We start from the raw sequence: 18,757 nt of genomic DNA, 5'->3' as shown, positions 1-18,757 counted from the left end.
CGTGTAAGGACCTGAAAGTCCCTGTCGTGTAAGGACCTGAAAGTCCCTGTGGTGTCCATTTTGTTTACCCTGTGTAGTGTGTACCCTACCCCCATCCCTCTCCCTCCCACAGATCTCCTCATGTCTCTGTTCCCCACTGTTTTTTCCTTCCCTCTCCTGCTCATCGTCTCCTGCTCCCCTTGTTATATGTTCTGTGTGTTCGCTCTCATACAAGCTGCTACAATGTATATCAGTGCCCCAGGCGAGATACACTTCTTATCTTGAGGGATATCAATGCATCAACTGGAACTGATAGCGATGGTTATGAGACGTGTTGGTCCCCATGGGTCTGGAACTATGAACCTGAATAGCACTAAGTTCCTTGACTTTGCAAGAAGTCATGGACTTTGGATGGCTTGTTCATGGTTTCAGTACCCACAAGCTCATCTCTGGACTTGGTAATCCAATACTGGAGGTGTGGCAAAGAAGATTGATCATGTCCTCGTTGATGGTCGCTGGAGGATGATCCACAACTGCAGGGTCTACCGGAGTGCTCAGTTCCTCAATCCTGACCACCAGCTTGTTGTAGCAACTCTTAAGTTGCACCTTAAATCCAGGAGAATGGTACCATCCCAGCCTTGGCTGGATGTTGGCAAGCTCAAGGATGAGAGGGAAGTTGAGGAGTTTGTGAACAAGCTGAGTGGAGATTTGGAGGGTCTGGGTGCTTTGGGGGATCCTGAAGAGTTGTGGAGTGCCTTCAAGTCTACCATCCTTGATGTTGCCGCTGGTCGTCTTGGAACTCACCGTGGGGCAAAGAAGAATTTTGTCTCTCAAGGGACACTGGATACCACTGACTTGAGTGGCAGGGTCGTACACTCACTACTCATTGAATCAAATGCTTCTGTGCTGATCAACCAAAATATTAACTGTTGGAGTGTCTGGGATACAAAGGCAGCTGATTTCTGTAAGCTGTCCTTGCTTGGTGTTCGGTAGTAATATGTCGGTTCAATTTTGGCAATCTCAAACCTCAAAACGGATGCAGCATTGCACAGGATAGCTTGTTCAAAAGCGACATGCTCATTGGGCTCAATCTGACAGATCACCTACAAAGTCCAGTTACTGAGATGAATTGAGCTCCTGCTTCAGATTAGTGGCAGCCTGGATTGCGTCACCAAATGCTATGGTGCAACTCAATACAACAGTCGACTCGCCTTGTCTGGCTTGCACAATAAATGAAACTACTGAACCATTGTGTTTTTCCAGTCATGATCGCAGTCTGGTACTCTTGTCGTGTTCACTATCTCTGTCAGCTTGAAGCTGGGCTTTGTATCGCTGAACTAACTTTGAAAGCAAGAGGGCGCTCTTGTAGAACATCAAGTCAGTATCTATTTCTTGGATCAAGCTGTTGAATGTTGAGACATAAAGGACAGGTGTTGTCACAGTTGAGGAAGGTGTCCTTGCTTTCAGGTTTGTTTTACTCAGGTAGGCTGAAAGACATATTGAGTGATAGCATCTTCAGCTATCAAATCCTCCTCTGATATTTTCCATAGCATTTCCTCACCCCCTCACCAACATGCAGCCTCCTTCAGGTTGGTGTCCTGCTCAAATGTTTCAGTTTTGTGCAGTTTTTTTTATCTTTCCTGTGTGATTTGTGTTTTTTTTTTTCAAACAAACAATGCACAGAGACCAATCTGTCAAGCATATGCTATTTCTCCTGGCCATTATAGGGATAATTGAAGCTGTTTTTTTTCAGAACCAGAGTCACTTGGTGTTTCTGGTCTTGGCAAGACATTGGTATGTTGCAAATTTGACTTGTTCGTGTATTTTTGAAAATAACTCCCATGGTATAGTATTTGTGGCACATCTTGAAGACTATGAAATCCATCCAGTAGACGGTAATACAGTTCATCTTTCCTGGTTTCTGCAGCAACGAACACTGATTTCTGCCCTGCAGTCATTGCTCTTGACAGTTTTACATTGCTCATGGATTCCTAACAAATAACACATTTTGAAAAGCTTGTTGATAGTCGTCTTCTCTTGCATGTTAACTTTACTGGGCTTGGTTCCATTGTAATGTCCTTGCTGAAATATAAAATGCACAGTGTGTTCGCAAACTTGCCACCAGTTAGTGAAAAGCTTTAATATTGTTGCGGTATTCGCGCCCGCCGGCGTGCTGACGGCCACGTAACTCGAATCGCGGCACGTCGCCCACCGGACGGACAATCCAGTCGTGACCCTCTCGGACTAACGCCGGGAACCAGTCACGGGTGGACCTTTCGGTCTCAACGCGATCGAGCCAATCAGCCCCCGCGTGGGATAGGGTTGCTCGCCAAATTCGACCTACCTAAGTACCCACGCGGAGGGTAGACCGGGCGATCGCACCTCGCCGCAGGTCGACTTCGGACACGGGCCACTTAAGCGACCCGTTCCGTACTATCGGGATAACCGAGCGGTGTTATCGTCGACCTCGACGGTTCGATTAATTATCGGGCGTATTCAGCCCACTACCAACCCTTTACGTGAAGCAAGATGAGGATTCAATGAAGGAAATGACGAAGCGAAGCGGGAAACAGTTCGACACAAAGCACATTTATTCGCGGCACACGGGAAGCACACATATTCAATTCCACCAAAAGCACACAGAAAAGACACAATGCAATTTACACAAAAAGCAAATGTAAAAGCGAAAACACAATGCAGAGCTAATACCGACTACCGAGCACACGGCAACACTTATACAATTTTACTTCACAGACGGCGCCGACAACACATACCCAAAACCAAGGAAAAGAATACCCTCAAGGATGAGGCGGGCCTGAGGCCGAGACCGGGTCGCGCCTACCCGTCTGGTGATGAGACGCGGAGCGGCGATGGCGCCTCAACTCCGCGGGCCTCGCGGACAGTGTCTGGTAGGGGGTGGGAAAGGGGCCCCCTTGGTCGCACTATCTCAGCGCGGGGGGAAACAGGAGGGGGTTGCTGATGCTCGGGGTATAGAGGATTTTTATTATCCCGCGACGAGCGTCTCCACCTCGGCCAGGTCGCGCTGTCGGCCTCCCTGGGGTGAAGCTCCCGACGCGAGCACCCCCTCGTCTGGTGTCGCTGCCTTTCCACAGCTCCGTCCCCTCCGTTCCGACTCCAACGCACACGACGACCAGCTCCTTCCACCGCCCGCGAAGTCTTGACTCTCTGTTTCCGACTCTCCTACTCTCCTACTCTCCGCCTCTGGACTCTCTTACTCTCCGCCTCTGGACTTTCCTACTCTCCTACTCTCCGCCTCTGGACTCTCCTACTCTCCGCCTCTGGACTCTCCTACTCTCCGCCTCTGGACTCTCTGGACTGACGAACACGGTCCTTTTATCAGCCCCGTAGCTTCGCCCTCTCATCTTTGACCCCCTCCCTTCGACCTTTCACCTCGCTCCCCATTGGCCCGAGAAAAAGTGGGCGTGAAGGCTTTTTGATCCATAAATTTGCATATATCGATCGCCCTGGGGCGGGCCACCCGCCCCTCGCTCACCGATTGGACGGCAAAAAGTGGGCGTGTGTCGTTTTTGATCCGTTTTTGAAGCACAAAATCCGTGATTTTGTACACGCTGTTCGGCGCGCGCCCTGCACGAGTCCAACACCGGTACCCACAGCGGGGCAAGAACGGTGGCGATGCGACGGTTGCGAGGTGTGACGGGAAGGTCGTGGCGGTTGTGGTGAAGCGGCGTTGTGGTTGGTGGTTGATGTTGTGGTTGTGGTGGTAATCATGGCGGTTGGTCCAAAATAAAGATAGCAAAAGAAAAACGGCTATCCTGAAGAGTCGCAGCACGCATAAATGACATGTATTCCCACTAGACAACGGGTTTGGGCCTAACTACACATGTACTTACCGAGATACCTCACCTAAGGGACCTGAATGGTGGTTTGCGAATTTGGTAACCACAACAATATCATTCGCAAGCCTGTCACAATTTGCTTGACCACAAAGGCTAGGGGCAGGCACCATGTAACACACTGGGAGATACACAGTTAGACTTCAAATGGAGCAGTTTCCAGCTGTAAAGGGGAGACTTTCCATAACAGGTATTGAGTGTGGCGGCCATCTTGGAATTTAAACGACAGTCATCCAGTGATTATTATTATTATGGCCGATACAGATTCCTTGACCACCGGGCCCCACCAATGTTGATTTAGACACTAGATCACGTTTCCATGTCGAATATGAGATGAGATACGGCAGGTAATGATTTATCACGACACAAGTTTGACAAATCATCTGTGGTGTACTTTTCATCAGTGCAAACTTGTTAGTACTTTTACATCATGAGTTTCGTTACATTTACTTGTCCAACCAATGGCATTTGTGTAGGCGTGGTTTGTGTCTTGTTTCTAACCAATCATTTTGCCCCACACTACGAACGGGCTCTTGGAACCCTCCCTCCCCCTCCCTTGAGGGATGAGCAAAGAAGAAGGCTTTAACGAAGTGTGAGGATGCTTCCCTGCCTGGCAGCTCACTATTTACAATGCCGAGGAAATGAAGCATGGACTTCAGTTTAACTGGAGTTAAACTACAGTTCGTTGAAGTGAAACTAAAGTTCCCTGGAGCGAAAGTAAAGTTCCCTGAGAAGATTGGGACCATACTCTGTGCATAGCATTGGTGCTGCTGAAGCGTCTCCTTGGCTATTGGGCACAATTCTAGACGGGTCGCCACTCCAACACAGTATACCAGCATGCTGGCACTCATTTTGCCAACCTCGGAAGGAAGACAAGCCGAGTTAACCCCACCTGGTATGAATTCAACAGCTGAGCGGGATTTGAACTCAGGACCCGAGGATCCAAAACCCACCACCCTAACCATTAAGCCAGGCATACAGTTCCCTGGAGCTAACTAAATTAAAGTTCCCTGGAGTTAAACTAAAGTTCCCTAGAGCTAAACTAAAGCTCCCTGGAGCTAAACTAAAGTTTCCTAGAGCTAAACTAAAGTTCACTGGAGTTAAACCGTGTTCACAGCCCTATCCTCCAGCAGGACTTTGCATTTTGCACCCACAGCTTCATACCACATTCCGCATTGCCGCTCTATCCTCAATGGGTTTTCGCTCCTTTAAACCGCGGGACTACTATCATTGAACCCCTTTTTGGTGAGCAGCTTATTCACATGGGCACTGGTCATTTATGACACCTGAGTCACTGAGTAGATAATGTGATTTCGTGGACATGATACCGAATTGGCACATTGGTGATGCGTCATTTCTTGATTCTTTTTGAACTTGTGACAGTATTCACCCGCACTCAAGCTCAACGGCTTACGGGACACTGCTCAGACTGGACAAAGCCATCGAACTTTAGCAGTGAGTAGAAGTTGATAACTCGATTTTAATATACATCATTTAATGGTGACCTTGTTTGACCCTTGCTTCACAAAAACTGCACCATTTAACAGCTCCACATTATACTTCAATTTGACGGGGAGACGCTGAGCTTTAAATTGGTGTATGATGTGCGTGTGTGTCGGGAGGAGGGGGGCAATTATGTTGGTCTGATGGGCAGTGCCTGCTGCTTGCCGATTTTGCTTTCTTTCATTTTCAGCAGAAGGGCGTCGATGGGTGGGGGATGGGGGGAACATGGTCCCCCCCCCATATTTTTGACAAGAGGAGATAACATATCAATTGCCCTCCCTCACCCCCCACTTTTTCGCTCAAATAAAACATCAAATGTGTTGCTCTGTACATTTACACAGGCGTGGTTGTTGGATGTTCCTCAAATACATCATCGAATGATGTACAAGTCAATATTAACGTTCCACAAATAAATTACCTCTTAAATCAAGTGCTGGTGGGCAGTATTTAACAAAAGAGACCAGTATAGGCTTGTGTAACTCGTGCTGGATTTCATTAGTTGGAGACCTGCAGTTCTGTGTTGCTTTAAGTTCTCTTCCAAAGGAGTCTCTTTCCTTTCCCATAGTGAAATTTTCAGGAAAGGAAATTCATTAGCCTGTGCTCGTGAAGCGAAAAGCAGGGTTAAGCGATTGGTCCTGTACATGTGTATGTGCATGTGTCTGCACTTTGTTATTCCCTTTTCTCTGGAACTGCTTGCTGGATTGACACAAGATTTTCACCATATGTGCAACTTCTTTCTCTCATTCAAGTGCAGCTTTATGGCTGCCGGTTGCATCATTGGTTGGAGACGCAGCAATGCCACTGATGCAGTGTCCCTATTACCAGTACACTGGTACTCATTTCGCCGACCTCAGAAGGATTACAGGCCGAGTCAACCTCACCTGGTATTAATTCAGCGGCCAACAGGGCTCGAACTCAGAACCCTAGGATCCCAAGTCAGCCACCCTAACAGCTAAGCCAACACCAGGCTGATATGTATGATTATTCATGTAGAATGCTTTGATAACTATGATGTGATAGGTGGCAGCCATGTTAGAAAAAATGAGAAATGTTGGACCTCTGTGTCTGAAACCACACGATGGAAAAAAATTGAAACTTGGCACATAGCAAGTACTCCCCTGGGGGATGTGTTTTTATGACGTCATAATTGCATAGTAACATATAACGTTACATCCGATCAGTATGAACATTTTTTAGGGTCATCTCGGGATAAATTGGTCAACAGAAAAAATTTCTGTTGACCAATTTATCCCAAGATATATTGGTCATGTGGTTCGGCAGCCATATTGTTTGGTTTTTTTTAAACCTTCAAAAATCTTCTCCGAAATGGCTGAACAGATCGAGGAGAAGCTTCACAAGTATGACCGCCTGTCCATGAGGAACATAAAGTTCCCCACCTATGACATCATCGGTCACATGGTTTGGCAGCCATATTGGATTTACCCCAAAACCTCTAAAAAATCTTCTTCTTCAAAATGGCTGGACAGATTGAAGGGAAACCCCACAAATGTTTCCCAAGGCTGAGGGATTTCAGGGTGTTCATGAATAATTGATAGGCGACACAGTATCCAGCCATATTGGATTGAATGAAAATGTTTAAAATTCTCTCTTGACCCGCTGCATCAATCGACGTGAAACTTCAAAATTATGATATAGTAGTGATGGGGAATATATTGTTATGTCTGTGGGGTAGATGGAGCAATCTCATCGTAAAGGAAGGTATAATGTAGCATGGTCTGTGGACGAGCAGGAGACATCTCAATGTAATTTAAGTCGGGAAAACTGTCAGCTTAAGATTGTTACGTGTTACCACATTAATGTGGTGCTGTGTTAACGAGGTCATGATTAAGGCTAGTTCGCCCAGTACGTGATTGCCCCCTGTGATCTTTTCCTATGTTTTTGCATTTACCAGCTGACGATAAAGGAACGCCATTACAACAACAACAACAACAACAACAACAACAACAACAAAGCCAAACATTCCGAGCAGGCAGAAACCCCGCCTTTCCGGATTCGTACTGGCAAGCTATGCCCAGAGGCTTATGATTGGTCGGTGTGATGTCAGAGAGGGGGCATGATCGGAAAGAGGGCAATTGGTGTGAGGAACATGGTTGAGACAGAGGGTCTCATTTTTGCTCCCTTCTCGGCATGACAAAATAGCAGCGTGATTGTCTTCCATTTGATTTGAATTGAATTTATTTTAATCCCATCCAAAATTAAATTGAACTAGAACTGCCACTTTATAACTGCTGGCAGTGATGACCGGGTACCCAGTCCGCGTCCGCCTTTGACTCAACGTGAGACTTAAATCATAGTCGCAATTTTCGCATTGAAAGGATAAGCGTTGCCAGAGAAAACATTATTTAATAGTGATACAAACACAGGCCTGCTTCGAGAGGGAGCGGAACAGACGAGTTACGAACCGGGCAGCACAAAGCATTCAATTTCGTTATTACTGGCTTCCAGATTCAAATAATTAAATAATTCTGGCTGCCAAACCACACGACCGATCAGGTTGAAATTTTAAACTTTTGTTTCACATGTAGCCTAAATTATAAATATGAAGTTTCGCATATATAGAAGTAGTGGTTCCAGAGTAAACATGAATTAATATTTATCCTTCAATCTAAGATGGCGGCCAAACCATGTGACTTGTGACCTCATAATTTTTACCATGTATGCAGATATCATGGAGGATGACAGACGCAAATTTTCGCTTCGATAGGTTAAGCAGTTCCAGAGAAAACATTATTTAATATTTTTCTTAAATTCAACATGGCTGCCAAACCATGTGACCTATCAATTAGAAATTAACAAACTTGTATTCCCTACTCATGTGCAATAGGGGTGTGAAGTTTCCCCTTGATCAGATCAGGTGTTCTGGAGAAGAAGATGTTTGAAGGTTTTAAGGTAAATTCAAGATGGCCGCCAAACCATGTGACCAATCAAGAACAAATTAACAAACTTGAGAAAGGACCTCATGGGGAATATATGTGTGAAGTTTCGGCTTAATCTGTCTTGCCTTTCTGGAGAAGAAGATTTTTAAAATTTATTCATTTTCAATCCAAGATGGCTGACGAACCATGTGACCTATGACATCAGAAATTTATATTCTGCTTCCAACTGGGTATTGGAACACGTTTGTAAAGTTTCGTGTTAATCGGTAAAGGTGCGTTTTTCTATCCAAGATGGCCGCCAAACCATGTGACGTGTGATGTCATAATTTTTACCATGCGTGCATACATGATGGTAGATGATAATTACAAATTTTCGATTCGTTTGGTTCAGCGGTTCCAGAGAAAACATTATTTAATATTTTTCTTAAATCCAAGATGGCGGCCAAACCGTCTAACGTATCAATTCGAAATTAACAAACTTATATCGCCTACGTGTCCCGAATATAGTTCTGAAATCTCCCCTTCATCCGACCAGCGCTTCTGGAGAAGAAGATGTTTGAAGGTTTTAGGGTTTTTTCAAGATGGCCGCCGAACCATGTGACCGATCAAGAACAAATTAACAAACTTGAGAAAGGACCTCATGGGGAATATATGTGTGAAGTTTCGTCTTCATCTGTCTTGCCCTTCTGGAGAAGAAGATTTTTAAAATTTATTCATTTTCAATCCAAGATGGCTGCCGAACCTTGTGACCTATGATATCATAAATTTAAATTCTGCTTTCCATCGTCGACCCGAACAAGTGTGTGAAGTTTCGTGTAAATCGGATAAAGTCTATTTTTCTATCCAAGATGGCCGCCAAACCATGTGACTTCTGAGGTAAAAAAATTTTACCATGTATGCAGACTTGAGGGAGGAAGGCACTTGCAAATTTTCGCTTTGATGGCTTATGAAATTCCAGAGAAAACATTATTTAATATTCTTCTTAAATCCAACATGGCGGCCAAACCATGTGACCTATCACTTTGAAATTAACAAACTTGCATCGCATACATGTCACGAATATAGTTCTGAAATCTCGCCTTCATTGGACCAGCGCTTCTGGAGAAGAAGATGTTTGAAGGTTTTAGGGTTTTTTCAAGATGGCCGCCAAACCATGTGACGTATCAACAACAAATTAACAAACTTGAAAGAGGACCTCAGGGGGAATGTGCGTGTAAAGTTTTGCCTCAATCTGCACAGCCGTTCTGGAGAAGAAGATTTTTTTAAAAAAACACTAAAAAACAAGATGGCGGCCGAAATACGTCATCAATGACGTCAAGAAAAACATTTTCGTCGGTAATTTTAGGCGTAGATGATGCTCAAAATTTTTCAGATTTTTCCTATACAGCGTTCTACTTGACGAATTTTCACCGGTATATCGCTTCACCTATGACGTCACGAAAAATCACACGTGTTCCCCATAGGGAGCTTAGTAAAATGTATCAAACGAAAAATTTTTCCATTGCACGGTTTCCGAGATACAGATGTCCAAAGTTTATCGCTTTTTTCAAGATGGCGACCGTACCACGTGACCAATGACGTCATAATTACGTGATTGTGCTATCAAAAAAGATACATACTATGGTGAAAATTTCCTATCGATCGGACTTTGTGTTCCAGAGAAAATGATTTTTAAAGCGAAAAAGGGTGCAAAATGCCGGCGGAAAAATAATAATAATAATGCGTAATAATAATAAACAGAAGAAAAACAATAGGGTACCCTGTACTCACAGGGTACCCTAATAATAATAAACATCATGTGTTAGGGTCAGGGGTCCAATCAAAGCGGTGTTGCATCAAAGCAAGACATCTTGGTACCCGGTTATCACTGCCAGCAGTTATAAAGTCGTAGTTCTTGCGCTTGAAATGTCCCACCCCCCCCCCCTCCTCTTTAATAGTGATCGATATCCATGTGATAGAATTCAGCTTACAATAACTCCCATGGGAATCACAACCTATTATTCTTCATCAATTCATCCATCAGAAAAGAGTTACAAAATTGACTTTTTTTTGTATACGCAGTCAAGGCAGGAGAGGGGGGGGGCATGAACAGTGGTATTGAAGGACAAAATATAGGGAGACCTCGCTAATGTAAAGTGGGGAGTAAAGAGATGTAGTGGAGCATTGGGTGGACAAGATGGAAACAGAAGTAAACTCTCAGGTGGGAAACTGGGAATTTGGAAGGAGGAGGGATGTGGGTGGAGTTTACGAGGGTAGAAAGATGATGATTTAGGATTGGGGGTGATGATCTGAAATGGTGGTGAACAGCTGTTTTGAAGACCTGGAGGGAAGAATGAGATCGAGGAGGATGTGGAAGTTGGTTCCACAGGTGGGGAAAACAAGAGAAACAAAAGAGTTGAGGTGAGCAGTGATCCTGGATTTGGGTAGCTTTACCAGAAGGGGCTAGTTCGTGTGCATCCTGCAGAAATCTGGGGTGGGGTGGGGTGGGGGCAAAGTACAGAAAGAGCAGAGGGTGCAAGACCAGAAAGGAGGTGGTAGAAGAAAGAGAGACCACCAACCCGTCTGTGATGGGAAGGTGATAGTACTATATCGACTCGGCTCCGATATTTCCCAATATTTGATAATTGTTGAAATCTTCAGTTTGCATGTTTCAGTAAAACATATATCATTCAGCAGAAAAAGCACCTCGTTGAATGTAGCAGTTATATCTCTGGAAGTAGCCATGTCATGATTTCGTGAGTCTATGTCAACAAGCGTTTCACAACCAATCAGGGAATACAACACGAGGTGCACTTTTCTCAACAAATGGCATATTGTCATGATCTCGGGTTTCAGCTCGGTCCCAGAGGTCAAAGTGACTTTCCCAGGTAATAATTCACCGTAGACACGTCACGATGGTGTTATTTCAATAGACTTCGACTGGTTGATCGATAAAGTAATAAAATTATAAGCTCCTTTTAAGGAATTCAATACAGGAGGAGGCCATTTTGCCCATCAAGCCTGTGCAATGGTTGTCAACATATGGTCATTTATCCATGCTTTATCCTTTTTTGAGTGCACAACATCAAACAAGGAAGCAGCATGTACCATTTTTCCAAGTCTTTGGTACGACTCAGCTGGGGTTCTAACTTCGAACCACCGATCGACCACCCAGTCTCAAAGCGGAGATTCCAATGCTAACCATCAGGTCACAGACCACATCAGGCCACATCAGGTCGTTCCAGCAAAAAAAAAAAAAAAAACTTTTAAATCTCATGAAAATGTCCATAAAATGAAATTTCAAACTCACAGCGTGGACGTTCACAGAGCAACAGGGTTCACAAAAAGAAAGAAATAAACTACATTTAACTTCAGTACATTTACAATCAAATCTGCTGTGGGACAATACTTAATGATTGATCAAAAGTAAAAAAAAAAAAAAGTGTGAATGTTCACTTATACAAACTAACATGGATTGCATGTTCCACATTCACATGAGCATGAACAGGTGATCAACTCTTCACTCGAATATGGCAAGTATTCATAAAGAGTACTGATTTAGCATGAATCTCTGCAGAGGGAAACGTGAAAGGCGTTATCGGGATTCCTTTCTACTCTTAACTTTTTTTGTTAAATTCATGAAGAACGGTTTGTGATGCTCGGAATTAGCGCTAGCAGGCTCCAAGGGTAAAAAGGGTAGGGCTAAATACAGCTCAAGTTCCCTCCAGTGAATTATCAAGTTGCTTGTTTCTGGCAAAGCTTGACCGCAACCACCTGGTCGAGGCACAGAGTCGTCTCCAAAGAGTTGCAAGAGAGATGGAACGATACGTATGCCGGGAATAGATTCGTTCCAGCAAGCACTTCAGTGGTGGATACAGGGGAACAAAGGGGGACATGGGGGTCTAGAAATCAAGGGAATTGATTCATACTTACATAATCTCCCAGATGCTGCGAGCGTGATGCCACGAAGAATGTCGTCCGGGGTCCGCTTCAGGACTCCTGAATATTGGGGATTAAAGATGCTCTCGGGTGCACGCTCAGCACCAACTGACCACATTGGCTACATGTTGGAAGAGGAAAACAGATCATTAGTTTTCCACTGTAAATATCCTCTCTTTTTTATTGTAAATTGTAAAATAAATTTCATTTCACTTTTTTATTGTTAATTTTGACATGATTGAGTTGAAACCTGTAGCTTTGTCAACTTGAAGGGACACCAGTAAGTTACTCAACAATCCTCTTCAACAATTACCCTGAATGATGTTTTTGATGTCAAGGGTGCTTGCCCGTAAGCAGTAGGGCACAAAATCAAGTGTGATGTGCAAATTTGGGCTTCACTCAGTCGGTGAACTTTCCAACCCTGATTTCTCCAAATGGACACTAGTCGTTGAACCTTCCGTCGATGTCACTATAATCACCGGTGTTTTTGGTGATACAACATCTTGCAACTAAACCACACTGATCATTTGTGTGAAAGATGTATGTTAATGGATGTTTGTTTAAATAAAGGAGACGAATAATAGTGTGCATGACAGATAATATAAACGAGACTTAACATCCACTGAGTGTATAATCAAAACAAAAAGTTTGCAATAGCCTTTCAGATTGGCATTACTACATACACACAGAGTATGCACCGTGAGCGATCTGTTGAGTTAACAGTGAGAGCTGTTCGGCAGTCGATGAGAGTGCGCTCTGAGTCGCACACCGTACAAACGTAGCAAGGCAATTAGTGAGCATTGGGAATGGAAAAAAAAAAAAAACCTTTTGTGGGTATCACAAGGACACCGCAAGCGGGAGGGGAGTCGGTGCTGCAGTTTCCGATGGGTGTTGAACCTATGCAAAGGCTGAAGATATACATCACGACGGTGTAGATTGTAGTCACACGACACGGGAGAGGAGTCGCTTCTCTTGCTCGGCCGATGGTTCAGAGGACCACGTGAGATGATATCGTGTCGTCAGTCATCGCCACATGTGCACTCCGAGTGCTTCCGTCACACCAACTTTGGACAAGCGTCGACGTGAGTCCGGTCTTTCGGCACCCGATCTATTATTCATCTCCAGTGGTGACTTTCTCTTGGGGGTTTATGCGTTGTTTTACAGCCATCACCGTTTCGCAGGCTTTTCCTCCCTCTTCCTAGTCACCTCGAGCTGCTCTGACTGCCTATCCTGAGGATTTGGAATTGCCCAGAACATTCTCGGACTTGCTGCCATCCTGGAGGATTTTCGAGGTCATTGAAGTGCAGGTAACAATGTAATTTTAATGGTGTCCGACGTAACCAGAAGCATTTCGATGAAAAGTCTGAATGGAATCGCTGGATCCATCTAATAATTATTAGCTATGCAACGAAGCTCAAGGAAGGAAGAGCGGGTTTTGGAGAGAAGTATGTATGTACCTTGTATGTGATGTTGCAAAAGAGTTTGGGAATGTCGTGTATGTTTTATTTCATTAACCATCTGTGCAGTAATGCATTAACATTTTACATAAGAACCCTTGATTCCCCCAGAATCACACAAAGGTTAATTTCCCCAGTTTAGTATGACTTGTAATACCCACCCCCATCTGGAGCGGCGATATAAGATACACGTTTACATTGAGAGAAATAGGATCCATCCCCCACCCTGAACCCCCTGGACTATGATATCCCCCCATCCCCCTAAAACTGCCTCATGCAACCGATGGGTACAATTACCAGTTTAACTCATTCTGTCAAGTGGTTCAGGATTGCATAGAAGTGAAACAATTAGAAACAAATAGAAACAAACAAACAAGAAAGATGTCATGCAGAGCATGATACTTGTGAAATCCAAATAAACAATCGTTGTCATAGAAACAGTAATTTGGTAATTTGGAAAATTTGACCTCTCAAGTGTTTTACATGATGGAATGTTGTGTATAACAAATCTGATTGATACATTTTCTAATTGCTGCCTAATCGGTGTTTCATATGTTTTGGATGGCATTGACCCTGACCTTTGACCACATTTTATACATGTTCACCACGCATGAGTACAAATAACCTGTGTAAGTGTCAATATGATATCTTGAAAAAGTCCTGAAGCTTGGAAATATTAAAATCACAAAAATATCCCATTTCATGACAACGGGGTGAAATTGTTGTCATGGACACCGTTTTGTCTTTGCGATGTGGGACTTTTTCTTTTCCACGTGGGACTTTTCCCGATGTCACGAACCAAGATGACCAGAACCTGAAAAAAAGATAAATTCATTAATTCTATTTTGCACCCTCTTCACTTGATACTGAGGTGGTTTAGCAATGGGGGGCCTTTTAATTATGACTGGTGACCCTCAAACGTTATTGCAGAAGGCCCTCAGACAGCAGGTCTAACAGGGTCTAGAAGGTCTTTGGGGACATGTGGGGTCTATAGGGTCCACAGGGTCCTAAAGGGTCTTAAGGGGTCTTACGATTATAAAAGGTCGACAGGGTCTTTGGAGTGTAAGAGGTCTTTGAGGGTCTTCCTGGTCTAAAGGGTCTTTGGAGGCATTAAAGGGTTTTATGGTTATAAAGGCTCTTAGGGGCCTTAAAATGTCAGGATTACAAAGGGTCTTTGGGGTGATTTTGGGTCTAAAGGGCCTTAAAGAGTCTTCAGGTTAGAAAGAGTCGAAGGGTATAAAGGGTATTTGGGTTATTAAGGGTCATATAGGGGTCTTAAAGTGTTTTAAAGGGTCTTGGGGGTCTTAAGGGTCAAAAGAGTCTAAAGGTTTAAATGGTATAAAGGGTCTTAAAAGGTCCAAATGGTAATAAATGTTTAACATGGTCGAAATGGGTTTAAAATGTCGACATGGCCAAAAGGTATGTTCCAATAGTCTGTAATTAAGAGAGGAAATTAATCGACATAGTCAAGGTCCAATAATAAGTATTTAATAGACATACTCATGGTCCAACTCACTTTCAAACAGTACAAAATTAATGGACATACTCACAGTGGTCGATCAAGACTTCACCTCAACAGGTGTTCACCATCCACGTGTGTTTTTCACTTATATATACAACACCAGCATGGATCGGCTCGCAACATTCGCCTCACCACATGTCGCTACAGAGGCACAGGCTTGTTTAAACTGAGGATAATGACTGTACATGAGTTGCTGTGTCAGCATGATTTACACCAATCATAATACACACATGTATTTTGTACAAATTTACTTGTAATATTGGTGTGATTATAGTTTATTTGTAATTTTAAAATGTCCAAGTGGTCGAAAGCTCTAAATGGTTAAGGGTCCAAGCTGTCTAATCTGTCTGAAGTGTGTAAAAGGGTCAAAATGGGGTCGAGGTGAAAGGGTTCTCAAAGGACTTAAGGGGTGTGTGAAGGTTTAAAGGTTAAAGTGGGATTAAATGGTATAAAAGAGAAAAGGGGAAAGGGATCGAAAGGTGTCAAAAGTGTCGAAACAGTCTTCATGGTAAAAGGGGTCTGAAGGAGGATCTGAAGGGTCTGAAAGGTAAAAGGGGTCTTAAAGGATCTAAAAAGTTGAAGGGGTCTTTGATGTCCTTATTGGTCTTTTGAGTCATTGGGGTATTTTGGATGCTGTGAGTCTTTTGGGTCCTCAATGTCCTTTGGGTTATCTGAGGCTTTTGGGTTCTTTCGGTCTTTTGAGTTCTCTGTCTTTTGGGTTCTCTGTGTCTTCTTGGTCCTCTGGGTCTTTCTTTTGGATCAGGGTATTTTGGGTGCTCTGGGTCTTTTGGACATATATATATATATATATATATATATATATATATATATATATATATATATATATATATATATATATATATATATATATATATATATATATATATATATATATATATATATAGCCTGGTGTTGGCGCAGTTAGGGCAGTGGCTTGGGACCCAAGAGGTCCTGAGTTCAAGCCCCGTTGGGACACTGAATTAATATATTGTTGCGGTCTTCGCGCCCGCCGGCGTGCGACGGCCACGTAACTCGAATCGCGGCACGTCGCCCACCGGACGGACAATCCAGTCGTGACCCTCTCGGACTAACGCCGGGAACCAGTCACGGGTGGACCTTTCGGTCTCACCGCGATCGAGCCAATCAGCCCCCACGTGGGATAGGGTTGCTCGCCAAATTCGAACTACCTAAGTACCCACGCGGAGGGTAGACCGGGCGATCGCACCTCGCCGCAGGTCGACTTTGGACACGGGCCACTTAAGCGACCCGTTCCGTACTATCAGAATAACCGAGCGGTGTTATCGTCGACCTCGACGGTTCGATTAATTATCGGGCGTATTCAGCCCACTACCAACCCTTTACGTGAAGCAAGATGGGGATTCAATGGAGGAAAAAGACGAAGCGAAGCGGGAAACAGTTCAACAATAAAGCACATTTATTCGCGACGAACGGAAAGCACACAAATACAATTCCACCAAATGCACACAAAAAAGAAAACACAATTCCATTTACACAAAAAGCAAACATAAAAGTGAAAACACAGTGCAGAGCTAATACCGACTACCGAGCACACGGCAACACTTACACAATTCTACTTCACAGACGGCGCCGACAACACATACCCAAAACCAAGGAAAAGAAATACCCTCAAGAATGAGGTAGGCCTGAGGCCGAGACCGGGTCGGGCCTACCCGTCTGGTGATGAGACGCGGAGCGGCGATGGCCCCGCAACCCGCGGGCCTCGTGGACAGTGCCTGGCAGGGGGTGGGAACGGGGCCCCCTTGGTCGCACTATCTCAGCGCGGGGGGAAACAGGAGGGGGTTGCTGATGCTCAGGGTATAGAGGATCTTTATTATCCCTGGTGTGCGTCTCCACCTCGGCCAGGTCGCGCTGCCGGCCTCCCTCGGGCGTGCAGCTCCTGGCACCGACGCGAGCACCCCCTCGTCCGACTCTCTTCAGCTTCTCCAGCCACTGCAGGCTTCGGGCTCCAGACTTCTTTCGTTCTCGTTTGCGACTCTCTCTCGTTCTCTTTCTGACTGACTCCTTCTCGTTCCGTTTGCGACTCTCTCCTGACTGACGAACACCGTCCTTTTATCCCCCCCGTCACTTCGCCTTTGACCCCCTCCCTTTGACCTTTCACCTCGCTCCCCATTGGCCCGAGAAAAAGTGGGCGTGAAGGCTTTTTGATCCACAAATTTGCATATATCGATCGTTCTGGAGGCGGGGCCAAATCGCCCCTCGCTCACCGATTGGACGGCAAAAAGTGGGCGTGTGTCGTTTTTGATCCGTTTTTGAAGCAGAAAATCCGTGATTTTGTACACGCTGTTCGACGCGCGTTCTGCATGAGTCCAACACCGGTACCCACAGCGGGGCAAGAACGGTGGCGATGCTACGGTGGCGAGGTGTGACGGGAAGGTCGTGGCGGTTGTGGTGAAGCGGTGGTTGTGGTTGTAATTGTGATGGTAATCCTGGCGGTTGGTCCAAAATAAAGATAGTAAAAGAAAAACGGCTATCCTGAAGAGTCGCAGCTCGCATAAATGACATGTATTCCCACTAGACAACGGGTTTGGGCCTAACTACACATGCACTTACCGAGATACCTCACCTAAGGGACCTGAATGTTGGTTTGCGAATCTGGTAACCACAACAATATGTATGTATATGTATATATATAATATGTATATATATATATATATATATATATATATATATATATATATATATATATATATATATATATATATATATATATATATATATATATATATATATATAATATGTATATATATATATATATATATATATGTGTACATATAAACCAAGTCGAAAACACCAGGGGGTTGACAGCCTGCCATCCTTCCGAGGTCGGCGAAATGAGCATCAGTTGTACTGGGCCCGGTGTATGCCCCGGTAAGAATAGGTGTACCATATCCCTGTGTGTCGTAAGAGGCGACCAGGGTTGCGTCAGGAAGGGCATCCGGCATAAAAACCTATGCCAAATCATTATGCGGACAACAAAACGAATTTCCATACCGGATCGGTCGAGGCCCGGTCACCAACGACCGCCGGTACCGGTGGTCAGCAGGGTACCAGTGGAAATTGTGCTACTGCTGGGCGAAGGAGGAGAAGGAGACGGGAAGGCGAGTCCGGAGGCAGTGGGAGAGGGGGAAGGGTAGAAGTGTGGAGGTGAGAGTTGGAACTCTGAATGTTGGGACGATGATTGGCAAAGGGCGAGAGTTGGCTGATATGATGGAGAGAAGAAAGGTGGACATACTGTGTGTACAAGAGACCAAGTGGATGGGGAGTAAGGCGAGGAGCATTGGAGGTGGTTTCAAACTGTTCTACCATGGTGTGGATGGGAGGAGAAATGGTGTCGGGATAATCCTGAAGGAAGATCATGTCAAGAGGGTATTGGAGGTGAGGAGAGTGTCTGACCGAGTGACGAGTGTGAAGTTGGAAATTGAAGGGGTGATGATGAATGTCATCAGTGCATATGCCCCACATATGGGGTGTGAGATGGAATATAAAGAAGATTTCTGGAGTGAGTTAGATGAAGTGGTGGAGAGTGTATCCAAGGATGAAAGAGTGGTGATTGGAGCAGATTTC

General features: G+C 44.6%; 1 protein-coding gene and 1 long non-coding RNA gene across 5 annotated transcripts in view; one reads left to right on the top strand and one right to left on the bottom strand.

The window, feature by feature from the left end:
- LOC147029318 (uncharacterized) overlaps nucleotides 1-18,757 on the bottom strand; it is a 152,205-nt gene that overhangs the window by 52,878 nt on the left and 80,570 nt on the right. For both annotated transcript variants that reach the window (XR_015055860.1, XR_015055861.1), the window contains exon 4: nucleotides 12,167-12,293. This is a non-coding gene — a long non-coding RNA (uncharacterized LOC147029318). The remainder of the gene's footprint in view (nucleotides 1-12,166; nucleotides 12,294-18,757) is intronic.
- The window catches only part of LOC147029319 (uncharacterized), a 61,132-nt gene continuing 55,420 nt past the window's right edge, over nucleotides 13,046-18,757 (top strand). Inside the window, exons 1-2 of one of the 3 annotated variants that reach the window (XM_085872289.1) lie at nucleotides 13,046-13,254; nucleotides 13,375-13,479. The gene's annotated coding sequence lies outside the window, so the exon portion shown is untranslated. Of the gene's footprint in view, nucleotides 13,480-18,757 lie in introns of all 3 variants that reach the window. The other 2 variants (XM_085872288.1, XM_085872287.1) reach the window with 2 other exon arrangements.

This window comes from Eptatretus burgeri, chromosome 3, assembly GCF_056783735.1.
Source record: "Eptatretus burgeri isolate ZD-2024b chromosome 3, Ebu_testis_v1, whole genome shotgun sequence".
Lineage (NCBI taxonomy): Eukaryota > Metazoa > Chordata > Myxini > Myxiniformes > Myxinidae > Eptatretus > Eptatretus burgeri.
This window is presented reverse-complemented; position numbering and strand designations above follow the sequence as displayed.